The 19,438-nt window shown below is 41.8% G+C and overlaps 1 protein-coding gene across 2 annotated transcripts in view; it reads left to right on the top strand.

Annotated features, from left to right (window-relative positions):
• RANBP3 (RAN binding protein 3) overlaps nt 1-19,438 on the top strand; it is a 126,290-nt gene that overhangs the window by 4,489 nt on the left and 102,363 nt on the right. The gene's annotated exons all lie outside the window — the stretch shown is intronic.

A 19,438-nucleotide genomic window follows, 5' to 3' on the forward strand; every position in this document is an offset into this window, starting at 1 on the left:
GCTGCAGGCCACTGGCAACCGGATGCTAATTCAGGGCATTGGCATTCAGTCATGGCTTTTTTGCTGCTAGCGCTAATAGCCCAGATGAACAAGGAATGTCGACCTGCGGAAACTGCAGCAAAATAATTTTCTTCAGTGTCCTGCTACAATGTCTGCCTTCCATGGAAAACAATGTGAGGCAGAATCTGTCGCTGTTTACGGGGCAGAATTCGACCCTAAATCCATGTAAACTTGCTCTAAGGCTCTTTTGACCTAGCTTTCCTGAGAATGTCATCTTAGATTCTGGAGCAAAAAAAAACTACAGTTTACAGGTGGAGGCTCTAAAGGTTTGGGATTGGATCCGAGAAGTTCTATGAACATTTGTTTCATGGTGGTGAGCAACAATTCAAGGGAGAAGGATCCAGGAGACAGTTAATACATAAATTATTTTGCGCTCTCCTGTTGTCTTTATCATCTAAACCAGTCTGTGAGTTGTCAATATGGTTTTGGCAGACTTGGAAGGAGGAGTGCTCAGGCTAAGCAATTAATTGGGAATGCGTAGTCTCAGTTTTGGGAAGAATTTTGTTTAAATCCTTAGTGATACATAATGTAATAGTACATCTTGGATGCCAAGGTGTAGATGCATCTGGATGTACGTAGTATCACATTCTGAGCCCACAATCTGCTCATTGCGTGCAAGTGGCTTCCACAGCCAGTGTTCACTAATACTCTTCTCCATGCAGTCATTCAAGGGGTTTCCGAAGGCTGCAATGAACCCCATCCACAAAAAAATGCCCCTTTTAATATATAAAATGAATTATATTAAATTTATTTATTTTTTTTTTTTTTCTTATGGTAGAGTTGGAAGGGACCTCAAGGGCCATCGGGTCCAACCCCCTGCGAGTGCAGGTTTTCCTAAATCATCCCAGCTATATGTTTATCCAGATTCCGCTTGAAGATTTCCATTGATGGAGCGCCCACCACCTCCCGTGGCAGCCTATTCCACTCTCTCACTACCCTCACTGTCAGAAAGTTTTTCCTAATGTCTAATCTGTATCTCTTTCCCTTTAGTTTCATCCCATTGCTTCTTGTACTTCCTTGTGGTAATGAGAATAGGGGAGATCCCTCTGCACTGTGACTACCTTTCAGATATTTGTAGACTGCTATTAAATCTCCCCTCAGCCTTCTCTTCTGCAAACTAAACAATCCCAGTTCTTTTAGCCGCTCCTCATAGGACATGGTTTGCAGACCTTCCACCATTTTGGTTGCTCTTCTCTGGACTTGCTCCAATATATCGATGTCTTTCTTGAATTGAGGCGCCCAGAACTGTACACAGTATTCCAGGTGTGGTCTGACCAGGGAAGAGTACAGCAGAATAATGACCTCTCTAGATCTAGATTCAATGCTTGTCTCAATACATCCCAGAATTTTATTAGCCTTTTTTGCAGCAGCACCGCACTGTTGGCTCATGTTGAATTTGTGATCTACTATTATGCCCAAGTCCTTTTCCCCTATGCTATCACTTAGTTCTATTCCTCCCATACTATATATGTTTTTTACATTTCTGTTACCCAGATGTAGAACTTTGCATTTGTCCCTGTTAAATACCATTTTGTTCGCCTCAGCCCATTGTTCCAGTGTGTCTAAGTCCTTTTGAATACACTCTCTCTCCTCTCTAGTGTTGGCTATTCCTCCTATCTTCGTATCATCTGCAAATTTTATGAGTTCCCCAATAATTCCATCATCCAGATCATTTATAAAGATATTAAAAAGTACTGGGCCCAGAACAGAGCTCTGCGGCACCCCGCTTTTGACTTTCTTCCAGTTCGATGTGTAGCCATTTAGTATTACTCGTTGTGCCCGATCATTAAGCCAGTTGTGAATCCACCTAACTGATTTTTTGTCAAAGCCATACTTAATCATTTTTTGAATAAGAAGATTATGTGATACTTTTTCAAATGCCTTACTGAAGTCAAGATATACTATGTCCACGGCATTCCCTTGGTCCAATCATTCAGTGATTTTGTTGTAGAAGGAAATCAGGTTAGTCTGACTAGATTTATTGGTCATAAAGCCGTGCTGGCTCTGGTTAATTAATGCCTTCCCATCCAGATACCGAAGTAAATGTTCCTTGACAATTTGCTCAAAGATTTTTCCTGCTATTGAGGTCAGACTTACCGGCCTGTAATTTCCTGGATCGTCCCTTTTCCCCTTTTTGTAGATGGGGACAACATTTGCCCTTTTCCAATCTAAAGGGACCACTCCTGTTTCCCATGACTTACCGAAGATTATAGCAAGGGGTTCTGTTATTTCCTCTGCTATCTCTTTCAGGACTCTAGGGTGTAAATCATCTGGTCCTGGGGACTTGGTTTCCTGTAATTTGGCTAAGTGCTCTCTTACCAGACCTTTGCTTATAGTCAGCTTGGAGTCCTCCTTCCCCTCATCTCCATCACCATTAATGTTGATATTTCCATTAGTTTCTTGGGAGAAGACGGATACAAAATATGAATTTAGTAGCTCCACCTGCTGTTCCACCATGTTAACTGTTTCTCCTTTGTCATTCTTCAGGACTCCAATGGTCTCCTTCACTTTTCTTTTGCTTTTAACATATTCCCAAAATCCTTTTACCTTACTCTTTGCCTCTTTTGCAAGCTTCAATTTGTGTTCAGCCTTAGCTCCTTTGATGCTTGTCTTGCAGAGTCTGCAGACTGCTGTGTACTCTTCCTTAGGTATAGTTCCCATCTTCCACTTTTTGTATGTTTCCTTTTTAGCAGGTTATGTAATTTTTGGTCATCCATCCTGATATTTTTAGGTGCTTCCCATTTTTCTTCCTTCTAGGTATTGTTAGTTCCTGTGCTTTAATGATTTCCCTACGGAAGATTTCCCACCCTTCATGTGCATTTTTGTGCTTAAGAATTTTGCACCATGGAATTCTGCTAACCCTTGCCTTCAGGCTCTTGAAGTCTGCCCTGCTAAAGTCGAGCCTTGAAGTCTGTGTCTTCTCAGGTCTTCTTCTTCTTGCAACCCCAAACTCAACTCATGATCGCTGAATCCCAGTGTCCCTGCTACCCGTAGTCCCTTAACCATGTGCTCTTTGTTGGTTAGGACTAGGTCCAAAATGGATGTTCCTCTCGTGTGTTCTTCTACTAGCTGGGCAATGAAGTTGTCTGCTAGAGAGGATAAAAATTTGATGGAGCCTTTACTCTTGGCTGTATGGGTTTCCCAATGAATGTCAGGGTAATTGAAGTCTCCCATGATCACTATTTCATGTTTCTTTGAGAGCGTGGTCATTTGCTGTGAAAAAATCTCATCCATGTCTTCTGTCTGTCCTGGTGGTCTGTAATAAACGCCTAGTATGATGTCCTTATCATTGTTTTTCCCTTTAATTACTACCCAAATAATTTCCAGTAGATTATCATTCTGTAAAACTGTAATTTCTGTGGAGATGTGTTCTTTTTTAACATACAATGCAACTCCATATTTGGTATTGCCGCATCTGTAGTATCCCGTACAATAAAACTGAAACGTTACTTAACATGCACAGCGACTGTTAAGAGGAGGGGGGGGGGGGGGAAGCTGGAAGTAATTATTTTTGACATCTCGCCTCAAAATATGTTATAAAGAGTAATTTACCAATAAAAAACACTGCTCGTCTCGCAAAAAATAAGCCCCTAACTAAATTAGTTTCCTCAAATGGGTTTTTTCCGGCAAATCTAGTAATGCATAAAAAAAAAAATATATATAAACTGGTTATTTCTGAAATTGTACCTATCCATAGTATAAAGGTAACCTTTTACTTTTGCTGTAATTTTTGCTATAGAATATACAGCATAACGCCAAGAAAGTTCATAAAATTTAATCAGTTAGAAAGTTAAAGGCTTCCCGCAATGGTGACAGTATAAAATGCATCTCCTCTTGCAAAAAAACCAGTCCAGCAAAATAAATAAACACATAACTTGCGCAATGTGAAGATACAACCCCTTAACTCTTTCCCGACATTCACCGTACTAGTACGGCAAATGTCAGGTGTTGATGGTGGCTGCCATAGCTGCTGGGTGTCGCGGGGATTAACCTCACTGGCGTCTCGGTCAAAGCTGATCGAGGTACCATTTTCCCAGTGATCGCCGGCACCTGGAACAAACTCTGGGCCTGGTGTCCTGTTGCTAAGACAGCTTGGAGCTTTGTGAAGGCTTCCAGGTCTATCTGTACTTTATTTGTATTACAGGCTAGTCTATGTAGCCTGCGCTAGAAATGCTGGATTTATGCATCTGATCTAATAAATGCAAAAAAATAAAAAGTATTAAAAGTTGATTTCCCCCCCCCTTTTCCATTGAATACATATCAAAGTATTTAAATACTGTGAAACATATACACATTAGGTATCCCGTGTCCAAAAATGCCCACTCTACAAATCTATAACTATATTGTTCCTGTAAGGTAAGCGCTGTGGTGGGGGAAAAAAATTAAAAGTGCCAAATTGCAATTTTTTTTTTTCTTTTTTCACTGCTTCACCTCTGATAAAAATTTGAATTAAAAGTGATCAAAGCAATTGTAATTCCCCAAAATGGTATAACTAAAAAGTACACCTGGTCCTGCAAAAAAAAAAAAGACTCCTTATGCATCCCCATACATGGAAGTATAAAAAAAAGTTACGGGTGTCAGAATATGGCGACTTTTAGAAAAAAAAAATTTGACAGTTTTGGATTTTTAAGTGGTTAAAATGTAAATAAAACCATATAAACTTGGCATCCTCAGATTCACATTGAAACATAGAATACAGATGACATGTTATTTTGGTTACACAGTGAACGCCGTAAAAATAAAGTCACACAAATGCATCTTTTCCTTCAAATCCAACCCATTTTTTTTTCCAGCTTCCCAGTACGTTGTCCTACTAATATTATCATTGCGAAAATGTGTGTGTTTGTTCCTCAATCACGCAAAAATGGCTGAATAGATTTGCATGAAATTTGCCAAATACATAGGGATAGGAACCCCAATTAAAACAGGCTACTTTTTATCCCTGTAAATGACGTCACTACATGACTGCAGTGAAGGAATTTAGGTTGACACAACACTGAAGGTCCTGTGATGACATCACAGGTCCTTGAGCCATTCTAGGATATGATGATGCTAGGCAGTGGGCGGAGCTATATAGGATGAAGTGGGACAGTGTGAAAGCTGAAGAAAATGGAGACTCATGGAAGATCAGGAGACTACAGAACATGCAGGCTGTGTGTGGACAAGAGGAGTATATTGGGTCTAGAGTTTAAGTGAGTACGACGGGGAATGTGTTGTTCTGCCTCTGATGGGGGAGAACTTTGGTACATTTCAGCAACATCCATTCAGCCCTTTGTAACACAGAAGCTGCTGTCACATAACAAAACCCCTGTAATCGCAATTGCCCGATGTAGCAGAGCTTACACAGCGCTGTAGCACATCTCAGTAGGTTCTCCATATGCAAACATGTACATACAGCTGGGTATCCTATGCATATGCAGCAATGTAACACAGCCAAGACGCAGGAGCAGGCTAATCGAACTGTGGCAAATTTCTGCAACATCCGTTCAGCCGCTTCCAACACAGAAGCTGCTTAGACACTGACATAAGAACACCTCTCTAATCCAAATGCCCAGATGTTCACCCTAGGGCTCGGTCTCCGTTTGTTGATTGTTTCTCTTTGGGGGAAAATGGGGTAACTCCCTATGGGATTCCACCATACTGGTACTTTGGGATATCTGCAAACAAGACATGGCATCCAAATGCCAAACCTCTAAATCAGCTCTCCAGAAGCCACATAACGCTCCTTAATATCTGCTCCCCGCTGTGTGCCCAAACTGAAGTTTGTCACACGTGTGATAGTTATTACCCAGGATAATGTATTAATATCACTTTTATATGGCTATAACTTACCCAAGTGATTTTGAATTTTTTTTTTTTTTTTTTTTTCTTGATACAATTTCTTGAAACAAAAGTTAGTGGGAAACATAAATCAATATTTTTGTATTTATTTGTTAAAGAAATAGGAAATTTGGATATTTGGAAAAAAAAATGCAATTTTTAAAATGTGAATCTCTGCTTTTCAGACAGTCCTACCACCCAAATAAATTAATAAATATTATCTACCATATCTTTGCTTTATATTGGCATCATTTTTTAATCGCCCGTTAACTTATTTTGGACTTTAGAAGACTTACAAGATTAACAGTAATTTTTCAGATTTAGAAGAAAATTTCCTAAACTAATTTTTTTTTTTTTTAGAGACCACGTTAGTTCTGAAGGGGATTATAAAGGCCTATATATTACAAACACCCTTATAGGGATTCTACCACTAAAACATTTTTTTTTCTATTTACCATGCCGGAAGAAGGCTGCGCCGAAATGCGCGTTGGGGTAGGGTGTTCCTCTCCGGTTTTTATCCTGTACTTAGTTATTATGGCTATGTGCATTATTTACTACTTCACATGTTCTGGCAGTTATCACTATATATATTGCAGACCACTTCACGTTATTATGACTATACTGGTTCATTTACCTTAATATACTATTGTCTTACATTGTTTTGACATTTGTCATTATTAATGTAGTTTTTCATGGTTTTGCTTACTCTCCACTTGGCATTTATATGTGTTGGAGTTTATATGATAGTTACTATTAGTCGTCTGCTATATTTATCATGATGATTGTGTTTATTTTCAGTCTATCACATTCTGACCCTGTTACTGTACATTTAGTTATTACTATTTTTTTTGGGAAACATGTGTTATTGTCTCCTTTTTAGGGTATACTGTCATTTCTCTATGCTGTTTGTTGCATTTACTATTTGCTATACCCCATTATATGACATTTACATTGTGGATCATTCCGGTGCAGGTTCCCCTTTTGTCTGTTGGTGGATACCTCTCTCTAATTTTATATATTTTTCAACAATAAAGATATTTGTATTTTACTTTTTCATATGTTTAGCTTTCCTTCAGTTTTTTCTTGTTTTGTCCTACTCTGAATTAGGAATGCATGTTACAACAGTGTGACGCTAGGTTCACACTAGCGTTCACCTGTCTGTTCTGAGCTTTCCGTCTTCTGCATGCCAGAAGTCGGAAAGCTCAGACCGGGTCCGGCCGTGAGCGGCGGTGAGCGTTTTAGGCTCTCCGCCGCAAAACCGGATTTTTTTTATCCGGACACAGAGTACTGCATGTCCGACTCTGTGTCCGGATTATAAAACCCGGTTTCGCGGCGGAGAGCCTTAAAACGCTCACCGCCGCTCACGGCCGGACATCTCTCTCTCACCCATTCAAATGAATGGGTGAGAGAGACTCCTGCAGGTTTCCGTCTCCTGCCTCTGTTTTAGACAGGAAACGGAAACCTGCACAACGGAGTTCACAACGCAGATGTGAACGAGCCCTGACTCGTACAGGTGGAATTAGGTATGCTGTATGATTACATTATTCCTTAGACGTTTTGTTTTTGATGTGTATGGGCACACCGCAAGATACAGAAGGGAAGGAGTGCCAATGAGCTTTTGGAGGGCAGATTTTGCTGTGATCGGTTTCAGGCACCATGTCACATTTACAGAGCCCTTAAGGTACCAAAACAGTGGAAATCTCTAGAAAGGGACCCCATTTTGGAAACTAGACCCCTCAAGGAATTTATCAAGGGCTATGGTGAAAATAAAAATTAGTTTTTCCGATCAAATGTCTCTTTAGCCTCAAAATTTTCGTCTTAACAAAGGGTTAAAGGAGAATAACCAATTCTTTTTTCTCCTGAACACAATACCCCGAATGTGCAGGTACACTGATGTACGGACATATGGCAGTGCTTGAAATGGAAAGAGCTTTTTGAAGGACAGATTTTCCTGGAATACTTTTCAGGTACTATTTGCAGAGCCCCTGAGGTGTGAAAATAGTAATAACCCCACAAACCCTATTGTGGAAACTACACCCCTGAATGAATTTATCAAGGGGTACAGTGAGTACTTTGACCTTACCAGTCTTTCACAGAATTGAGCCATAGAAATGGAAAATTATAGACTTATCTGTAAAATATAGCTTTTAGTTCACACGGGGACATGGAGGCTGATTTTGACAGCTGATTTAGCATCAAAATCAGCCTCCATAAAATGTAGTCCTATGTGAATTGCTTTCTTTTTTCTTTTCTGCTGGCTTGCTAGCAGAAAAAGAAGCGTCATGACTTTTCTTCAGGCGTTTAACGCCTGAAAAAATGAATTTTTGGTCGCTTATTTTTGCAGCGGTTTTTTATCATGTACTTTTTTGCAGTGCAAAAAAAAAAAAAAAAAGCTTAAAAAAAACAGCGACCGAAAAAGCGTCAAAAACAACGTCCAATGCAAAAAACAGTGTCCAAAAAAAAGCAACGCTGAAAAATCAGTGCCAAAATCAGCTAGTCTTTTTTCACGTGTGAACTATGGGATTAAAGAGCAAATGCACCCCACAATTTAAGAAATTTCTCCCGACTATAGAAATGACTCACATTTGGATATAAACTCCTGTATTGGCAAACAGCAGTAAAGGAGCACCATTGAGCTTTTCAGAGGGCAGATTCTGCTAGAATTGGTTTCAGGCCCCATGTCACATCTGCAGAGCCTCTGAAGTACCAGCGCAGTGGAAGGCCCCAATAAATGACCTAATTTTGGAAACTAGACCCCATCAAGGAATTTATAGAGGGGTATAGTCAATATTTTGAACCCACAGTTGTTTCACCAAATTTACAAACAATTTGATGTGAAAATGTAAAAATTATTTTTTTCCAATAAAATGTATTGGACCCATATTTATAATTTGCACAAAATGTTAAAGAAGAAAAAGCCCCCACAATTTGTTACATAATTTCTTCTGAAAATGATAATGCACCATATGTGCTCATAAACTGCTGTATGGGTACATGGTGGAGCTTGGAACTGAAAGAGCGCTATTTGGAAAATTTTGTTGGAATAGTTTTTGGGTGCCATGTCTCATTTGCAGAACCACTAAAGTACCAATATAATGGAATCCCCAAAACATGACTCCATTTTGTAAACTAGACCCTTCAAGGGATTTATCAAGAGCTATACTGATCTAACAGCTGTTTCATAGAATTATTAATATTGGGCAGTGATAATTAAAAATTACCGGTATATATTTTGCAATCCAATGTCAAATGCTTTAGCCTCAAATTTTTCATTTTTACAAGGTGTTAGTGAGCCTTCCCACGGAGTAAACGCGCCTGTGTTTTTGCAAAATACACGTGTAAAAATAAGACTCCCATTGACTTCAATTATATTTTTTACACGTGTAAAAATACGCCTGTAAAATGTCATTGAAGTCAATGGGAGTCTTATTTTTACACATGTATTTTTACACGTGTATTTTGCAAAAATACATCTGCGTTTACTCCGTGTGAAGGCTCCCTTAAAGAGGACCTTTCATCAGATTGGGCACAGGCAGTTCTATATACTGCTGGAAAGCCGTATGGTATATACTGACTGTAAAGCGCTATGGTACCGGGACCGATAGCTCTTTGCCCGGGGCACAGAACGGGAAAGCTGACAGTGCGCTGAATTCAGCGCACTGTCGGTTTTCCAGCAGTACATAGAACTGCCTGTGCCCAAACCCATAAAAGGTCCTCTTTAAAGGAGAAAAATATATTGAACAACTTGTTACAAAATTTCTCCTTACTAAGGAAATGCCCCATATATGGAGGAAAATTGCTGTATTGGCACACGGCAGGGCACAGAGGGCAGGGAGTGCCATTAGGCTTTTGGAGAGCAGAATCATTTTCAGGTGCCATGACACATTTGCCCCTAAGGTGCTAAGGTACCAAGAAGAGATTTAATTTTGGAAACTTGACCGCTCAAAGGCTATAGTACGGTAATCATTTTGACCACAAAGATGCTTTCCAAAAAGAAATATGCAGCAGATGATGGAAAATGAAAATTTAGATTTTCCCAGATCGGCCATTTCAGTGCCTATATCAAGAACTGGGAAATGTCAGCTGTCCAGTTATTATACCCTGTCTCGTGATTTTGGAAATACCCTACATGCGGCCCTACTCTTTTGCCTACAATTATGGCAAGGCTCAAAAGTTAAGTAGCACCATGCTCATTAGAGGCTTAGTTTGGTTATTTACACTGCAAAAAGAAAAGCCCCCAAGGAATGTATGAAGGGGCATAGCAACATTTTTAATCCTTGAGTATTGCATTATTTTATTTTCCAGAAATATATGCACAGTGAAAAGTTAAAATTGCAATTTTAACAGAGATACACTAATTCAGTGACTGACATGTTGTGCCTGGATTGTGACAGTAGAGACACACACACTCCAAAAAATTTTAAGAATTTTATGTGGGTTACCCTTGGTACAACAGCCTTTGGAGTGTTTGTCTCTGACACAAGCTGGGCCCAACATAATGTGCAATGAAATAGTGTGCTCCTGGAAAAATTGTCATTTTCACTCTGCACAGCTGATGGTGCATTTCTGGAAAAATAACTAACCCCTTATTGACTGGACCATTTTGAACCTTAATGACCAAACCAAATTTTGGAAATTTGCCATGTGACTTTATCAGTGAATAATTCAGTAACCGTATAGCACATCCAAACGATTCTAATATTTTTTTGTGACATGTACTTTACTGAGAAGGCAAAATTAGACTGATATAACTTGCATAGATTTATTTTAAAAAAAAACAACTCGCAAATGCTGAAAATTTTAAACATTTTTCAATGTTTTCAGCTGCAATATCTCACATATACACAATAATACAGGGCAAAAACGTTTAGTAGTTATATATTTCCAGATGTTCCTTTAGTGTTTCAAGCATATTTGAAATAATTTTAGCATATTTGAGTAATTTAGACAATTTACAAGTTTATAAGCAAATTTTGGAAATTTTGAGTGATTTTTTTTTTTTTTTTTTTTTTTTTTGTCCCCCTGTACCAGACTCTGGAATAGGTGGCATAATGATAGAACCTCCCATTAAATGACCCAATTTGGAAAACTAGACCCCTTCAGGTATTCTTTGAGGGGTATAGTGAGCATTATGATCAAAACAAATATTGTTTTGCAATAATACAAATTCCGAAAAAAAATTTATTTTTATTTTTCTTCAAATGTGCCATTTTAAAGACAGTTTTTTTTTTTTGTTTGCACACAACGCATCAAAAAGAAGAAACACACCCCAAAATATATCACCCCACTTCTCCTGTGTTAAAAAATGTACACGTTGTGGCCTTTGTGGTCCTATGTAGGGCCTGAGAGGTAGAGCGTGCCAATTGGATTTCTAAACACATTTTGCTTGGGCCCATTGCAATTTTGAACAGTATTTGAGTTGCCAAAGCAATTGAAACCCCCCCATAAATGACACCATTTTATAAATGAGACCCCTTAAGGTATTCAATGAGGGGTATAGTGAGTATTTTGACCCCATAGGCTATGAAAAAAATTGTCAAACAAAAATTTTTCATATTGTTTACACAAGTGTCATTTTAAAGGCAGTTTTTTTTTTTTTGCACCCCAAAATAGATGACCCCAATTCTCCCATCTTCAAAAATGTACACTTTGTGGTCTTACTCCTATGTACAGACGCACGGTAGGGCCCAAAAAGAAGGGAGCACCAACTGGATTTCAAGACACAATTTTTGCTTGAAAATGTTTCAGGCACATTGCGCATTCAAATAAGATTTGAGTTACCGAAGCAATTGAAAACCCCCATAAATGACCCCATTTTATAAACTAGATCCTTTAAGGTATTCATTGAGGGGTATAATGAACATTTTGACCCTATAGCAGTTTCACAGATTTTACTAACTTTGGGATGTGTGGGTTAAAAATTACTAAAATGTCCCTTAATCCCCAAAGTTTTCATTTTCACAAGAGGTTAAAGGAGAAAAAAGCCCCCCACAGTTTGTTAAACAATTGCTCATGAACAAGGCAATACCCCATATGTGGTCATAATCTGCTGTATGGGTACATGGTGGGGCTCAAAATGGAAAGAGCTCTATTTTGGTTTTGGAGGGTAGAGTTTGCAGGAATAGTTTTCACGTGCCATGTCACATTTGCAGAGCCCTTAAAGTATCAATACAATGGAAACCCCTCAAAAGTGACCCCATTTTATAAACTACACCCGTCAAGGTGCCCGATACATTGCACCCACTTTGTGTTTTTAGAGACCTGCACTCCTAAAATGCGCCATCTTGAGGGGCAAAAAATTATATATAAGTGTAAACTTCTGCTTGAGCACACAGCAGGGCTCAGAAGGGAAGGTGCACTGCGCTTTTTAGCTTTTGGGGGTACAGACTTAGAGGGACTTTCTGGGCTCCATGTTGTTTATGTAGAGCCCTGGAGGTGCCAGTAAACTGGAATTCCCCAAAGAAGTGACCCCATTTTGTAGGGGCAATCTTAGGGTCTCTGTAAATGTGACATGGCATCCAAAACCCAGCAATCTAAATCTGCACTCCGAAAGCACATATTTCTCCTTTACATCTGCGCCCTGCTGTGTACCCAAATAGCAGTGTATGCCCACATATGACACTGGTATATCCTGGATAACGTACTTAATGCTATATGTGAGTAGAAATGGCTGTTTGGGCACAGCCAGAGACAGAAGGGAAGGAGCACTATTTTGGTTTTTTTGAAGCACAGTTTGGGGTTTGGACGTCATGTCACTTTTGCAAAGCCCCTGAATTGCCAATAAAGTGGAATCCGCAGACATCTCATCCCATTTTGGACACTACCCCACTGATGGGATTTATCAAGTGGTGTAGCAAGTATTTTTAACCCTTGAGTGTTGCACTTATTTAGTTTCCAGAAATAAATGCACAACTGTCCTAACACTGACAACTGGTGAGAGACCATTGTGAACTGTTGCTTTTGTTCTTACTCTGTGTGTTGACCGTGTGGCTGAAGCAAACCACACGTATAGTTACGGCCTCTTTATTTAGTTAGTAACTCAGTCGAGCCGGATTTTTGTTATTGTTTTGCCTGACTGCTTATTTTCTTTTGCCACTTTTGGAAAAATATACAGGATAAAACGTGCTTGCATCTGGCGTTTTTGTGTCTGTCTGACTGTCTGGGTCGCTGCTGCTACTCCTGAGCCTATCCTCCCACTATATATTTATCTCTATATATCTATTTTGTGAGTTGTTGTCGTGTTTTTTTTTTTTTTTTTTTTTTATTTTTTTTTTTTTTATACAGTGTGTGGGTTAAACTAATATTTTAGTTTTATTTGGGTTTTTATACCGAATATGGAATTTTTTTTTCATTTATTTTGCATAATATAACATTTGTATGGAAAAATATACAGCAAAAGTCGAAGGAAGATTAAGGCACTCCGCCTCTTCTGGCTTCTCTTGCTCTTGTAGTTCTATACGGGAGCATAGAGAGGCCACCCCAAAATGGCCGCCGGCTCCTGTATTGAACTGCAAGAGCGGCTACCCAAAAATGGCCGGCGGCCATTTTTGGGTAGCCACTCTTGCAGTTCAATACAGGAGCCGGCCGGCGGCCATTTTTGGGTAGCCGCTCTTGCAGTTCAATACAGGAGCCGGCCGACTATTCCGACGTGTTCATTAGAAAAAAAGGTAGTTTAATGGTAGAATCCCTTTAAATGTCACACAACTGGAGGACATGTTGGGCGTTGTAGTTTCACAGCAGCTGGTGTGTTGAAGGTTGCTTGACCCATGCCTTAACGGATTCTGAGATGTAGGAATCTAAATAGTCCTTTTCCCTCCTGTGTCAGGCAGCATTTAAAGCGCTACTGAATGAGAAAGGAGGGGGAAGGAACAGAGCTGCAGGATGCACAGACAATGACAAATCATTATTGCGTGTTCATAACCTGTATGTGATCCCATGGGGAGGGCTAGCATGGACTTCTCCCATGACATCCCTGTCCTATCAATCAGAGGGCATACAATACTTTTGCACTCTGATTGTCACATAGAGAGTTAATGTAATACCCTACTGAGCCCAGCTAGCTACAGGGGTATTCTTCTGTAATACTCATCTGAACATAACCAGGAAGTTTATTAGCTCTATGACCCAGACATTTACTATCGTCCAGGTTGCAGTGCCAAAAGAGTTGCACAAACACTCAACACATAATTAAGTTATCAATAAAGTTTACATTTGCCCCTCTCCATACTTGATCTTTATAGCGTAAAATTTGTGTCTACAGTGATATCAGTTGCACGCTAAAATACAGTCTAGTCATATTAAAGAGGACCTTTCATCAGATTGGGCACAGGCAGTTCTATATACTGCTGGAAAGCTGTATGGCCGAATGCTAATCAACGCTGGTTCTGCTGGAAGCTCGTCTGTGAGGAGACTAAGATCTAATCTAAGATCGGACCAGAATGGAGACTGCTGTGGACCGTTCTTAGACTCCGCCTCCTCCAGCAGAACCAGTGTTGATTGGCCGAATGCTGTACTCTGTATGGCATTCGGCCAATCAACGCTGATCAATGCATTCCTATGCCGAGATGTAGCAGAGTTGGCCGTGCGCTCAGCTAGACTACTCCGGAGATGCAGCCGAGCTCAGCGCAGGTCCAGCACTGCTACACTGGAGATGTAGCAGAGCTGTGTGCGCAGCAGGGTTCAACGCACACTCAGCACTGCTAAATCTGAGATGCAGCAGAGCTGAGTGTGCAGCAGGGTTCAGCGGCTAGCATGCAGACTTTGCCGTCCATTCATTCCTATGGGTGCGTGCTATTTGAATCGGGAGTTTTGAATAGTGTTTGCTCATCTCTACTCAAATCCTGAATGTTTCCAAGTACCTGTGTGATGCCTTCCAGTTCTTCTAAAGTAGCTTCTAATGCAGTGGCTATACGCCGTACTGTTTGGGCTAGTTCACACGGGGACATGGACGCTGATTTTGACAGCAGATTTTGCGGCCAAATCAGCGTCCATACAATGTCCACACTATGTGAACTGCTCCCGCCGCGACCATCGCGGTCGCGGCTTTCACCTCCGCTGTCGGCTCAAATGAATGAGCCGACATGGGGGGGCTGCGGCTGGGCGGAAGCCGCGGCTCATCGCGAGCGGCTTCCGCCCGAAAGATAGGTCATGTCGCTTCTTTTTCTGCTAGCTCGCTAGCAGAAAAAAAAAAGCGAGCAGTTCACATAGGGATACATTGTATGGACGCTGATTTGGCCGCGAAATCCGCTGTCAAAATCAGCGTCCATGTCCCCGTGTGAACTAGCCCTTTGGATTCATTCGTGGAAGGCTGATTCCGCCTCCAGAAGGCGGTCGTGTCCCTTTCCTGGAACTAACAAGGCTGATTTTTTTTGGCAAAGGCTAGAGAAGCCCATCTCTGAGGCCACCGGGGATATGGGTCTTCATCCCCATAGGCATCCTAAGCATCGGCCATCGTTTTCCAGTTCTCAGCATTTTTGCTCCATTCGTGGCTCCTGGGTCTCCTGTTCCAAGAAGCCCTCTTTCAGGCCCAAACCTAGCAGTCCTACACCAAGTCTTCCAGGCCCTCTTTGGTATGAAGGTCTTTCCCCACTTGGGCCCTCTCTGGTGGGGGGATGACTGGGTTCTGCATCCGAGAGGTGGTGTCATTCGGCTACACCACTTAGCCTTCTTCCCACACTCAAGCGGCTGTGTTTCCCTAGGATGTCTCCAATCTCCAGCGGCAGAAAGTCAGCTTCCCCGTTCCCTCTTCTGAGTGGTTCCGGGATTACTACTGCTACCTGTTCTCTGTTCCCAAGATGGACAGCTCCATTTGTCCCATCCTGGACCTGAAGGGACTCAATAGGTTTGTCCATGTCTACAGATTCCACCGGAGTCTCTGTAGTCTGTGATAGCATCCCTCGCCACTGGTAAATTCCTTTTGTCTATTGAAATCCATAACCCTTATCTACATTTCCCCATGGCACTGTGCCATCAGTGTTTTCTTCGTTTTGCAGTGGATTTGTGTTTTTTTTTTTTTTTTTCCAGTTTTTCATTCTCCCCTACGGGCTGGCCTCTGCCCTCCGTGTATGACGAGGTGATGGCGTCTCTCATGGCCATCGTCCACTCCAGAGGTATCGCCATGATTTCATATTTGGGCAACCTCCTCCATGTCGGACAAACTGACTAGCTTTCGGACCACCTTAGACCTTCTTCGACACGTTCAGCTGCCTCATCAATGAGGAAAAGTCTTGTCTCGTGCCTTATCAGCGTATGGAATTTTGAGGTATGATCCTTGACATGCTTCATGGCTTGATTCTCCTCCCAGAGGCCAAGATTCTGAGATCCAGTGTGGCCCACCTTCGGATCATCTCTCCGTGCTCTTTGGTTTTGCATGTGGGTCCTGGCCGGGATGCTCTCGACCTTTTGAGGCTGTTCCTTTTCATTCAGTTTCTCTTGCGTCCTCTACAGTTAGAGATTCTGACCCGCTGGGATAAATCTCCGGCCAGCCTCGACTGCCTGATTCTCCTGACTCCTCGGGTTCGCTGAGAGCTTCTTTGGTGGCTCTCCTCCCCAGGAGTATTTCAGGGGAAAGTTCTTCTTCCCCTCCTTTGGCAGGTGACTTCTACTGATACCAATCTCTCCAGCTGGGGATCTTCAGCGCTTTGACACCCAGAGCCCTGCAACCTTACTAAAGCCTCCTGATCTCTTCTTTTGGCAGTCCTGGCGTGGACAGATGGGTAGCAGAGTACCTAAGTTCATTCATCAGCAGATTTTCTTTGTTGTGCTCCCGCAGGAGGCACACCCGACGTCTTCGTTTCCCTCCTGAACCACAAGGCTATATGGCCAGGTTTCTGGATCCTTGAGCCATTGCCGCTGACGCTCTTCTGATTTTGGTCTTTCGTCTCCTTTTGTCCCTCAGGTCCTCAAGAATCTCAAGAACGAGGGGGTTTCCAGCATCATGGTGGCACTGGACTGTATGCGGGCCTCCTGGGCCTGTTACGTGGATCTCTTGTTCCTACTGACAGATGCTTGGCCTCTTCCTTTGCAGGTCGATCTTCTGTCTCAAAGACGACTGTAAAGGCATCATGGCTTTTTGAATCATGTTATCCAGAAATCCCAGTCAGCTAACAACTACTATCGCCCGTGGAAGAATTATCTCCATATGGTGTGATATTAGAGATTCTCATCCATTCTTTTTAGGTTCATGGTTATTTTTCTCCAGTCCAGTCTGGATCAAGGTCTTAGTCTTTCTCCCTTAGTCCACCCTTGGAACCGTGTGATCTTAGCCTCACTCTTGAGGTGCTTCAGGTTCTATTCTTCTTTTGTTCTTTTGCGTCTCTCTCCTACTGCTGCACTACTGATTAATGCACAGTGCCTGTGGCTGAGTATAGCCTGCAGGCGGAGCTGACAGTTTCATCTCCCTAATGTCAGCCTCCTAGTAGCCAGGTCTATACCCATGGTGCTGTGTCCCCCCATGAATATGAGAAAAGGATATTATGGTGAGTACAAAAATCACATTTTGCAGATTACTGTATATTCTCTAGTATAAGCCAACCTGAATATAAGCCGAGGCCCCTAATTTTACCACAAAAAAACTGGGAAAACTGATTGACTCGAGTATAAGCCTGGGGGGGAAATCCACCATTGCAGATAAAAAGTCTGGTCATGTGCATTACAGCTTAGTAACTCCATGTGCCCCATAGTAATGGCAGTTAACTCCATCATGTCCCTCACATTAACCCCCTGTGTGCCTCACATAAGTTACTGATATGTGGGACATATGGAAGTAATAATTAGGTATCTTCATAATTAAGGTCCTTTATTAGTACCTCCATGTGTCTCACATATTAGTAACTCTTATATGGGGCACACGGGTTAATATGAGGGACATGATGGGTTCATTGCTATTAATGTGAGGCACATGGAGTTACTGAAACTAAATTAATAACCCCAAATGCCTGACATTAATAGGAATTTTAACTAAAGGAAGGTACGTTTTAAAGGAAGGTGTGTTTTACTTTCACTTTACTGTAGCTTACTCTCCTCATACGACATACATCTTCTATAAGACATAATGAATCCTGGCCACAGACTTATCTGCAGATGTAACATTCTAGTCTGTACAGGACCGTTGATGACATCACAGTCACGTGACCTTACATGGCAAGCCAATCACAGAACAGTAGCACTAAAGGACCTCCCCCTTCATTTCAATTATGCAGGTCCTTCAAGTGTCTGTGCTCCGTGTATCCTGACTTGAGTATAAGCCGAGGGGGGCTTTTTTAGCATAAAAATTGTGCTGAAAAAGTCGGCTTATACTGGAGTATATATGGTAAGTCTCTTACTGACCGGTCACATGAATGGTGGTTCCATTTTCCCACATCTGAATGGAGCAGCAGTTATACATATGTGCTTCTGCTAAATACAAACTTTGAGTAAAGATAGCCAAGTGATATGCGTGTTGAAAGCAATAGGTAAAAATAAAAAAGCCTTCCATTGAGTTCAATGGGTAGCGCGCGTAAGCCCGGCACCCATTGAAGTCAATGGGATCTGTTTCGAAGCACCTCACTCTGACACGTGTTTACGTGTCAGAATGAGCGGCACGTTTCTCCGTGGGAACGGAGCCTTATCGTGCCAGAATCAGCGCCGTGTTACTCCATGTGAATGCCCCCTAAAAGAGGTTTTCTGTCCCTATATTGCCTTTTTTCATATTGATGACCTCTCCAGAAGAAAGACTAAGTATTCAGTAAGTGATTTGTGTGGGTCCAACACCTGGACCCTACACAGGCCATCTTTTTTATCAAAAAAGAAAGGGGAAGTTCACAGCCAACAGCAAATTTTCCTCTTGCATCTTTATCAGCCTTTTGGAATCAGAGGCCGATAGTGGATGTGTAGCACATGCAGCGCCGCTCCCATTCAAGCAGTTCCCTGAAACCACAACTATGCAGTACACGAGGCTTGAAAAGGATTTGTTCGTCATGTTGAGAAATTGCAAGGTTTTTAGCAGGTTTCCCTTATCTTTACATCCTACTAATAGATGTTTGTTCCTCAATCACGCTAAAACGGCTGCACGGATTTCCCTAAAATTTTCCAGAAACATAGTTATTCTTTGCGATTGAAACCTAGGCTACTTTTCGTGCCGCTAAACAACATGGCTCCTTAGCAGGACAGTCCCAAAAGTAGGACTCCTAGCCCCACACACACACACTTCCTTGCATTTCCGGCCCCAAAATACCTCCACACTCCATATTGTTGCCTCTACGGTAGCCCTAACCCCACTCCATCACATTTACATGTATTTCCACACCCTACACACTCACATAACCCCAAAAACAAAGGTCCCGCTCTGCCACCGCCATCTTCTCTTATCAGCCGCGCGCCACCGCTTGGCCACTCACACCAACTGCACTTCACTGATTCACTGATGACGCCACACGCACAGTTCCCACGCAGAGCCCTCACACAGTCTGGCCCGCACGGCACACATCAGACCGCAGAGCTCACACACAGTCTGGCCCGCACCGCCACTCAGCCCCTACCCGGCAACTTTCCTTCATTGTCTGCACACTCACCGGTAAGT

Source organism: Leptodactylus fuscus, chromosome 1, assembly GCF_031893055.1.
Source record: "Leptodactylus fuscus isolate aLepFus1 chromosome 1, aLepFus1.hap2, whole genome shotgun sequence".
NCBI lineage: Eukaryota > Metazoa > Chordata > Amphibia > Anura > Leptodactylidae > Leptodactylus > Leptodactylus fuscus.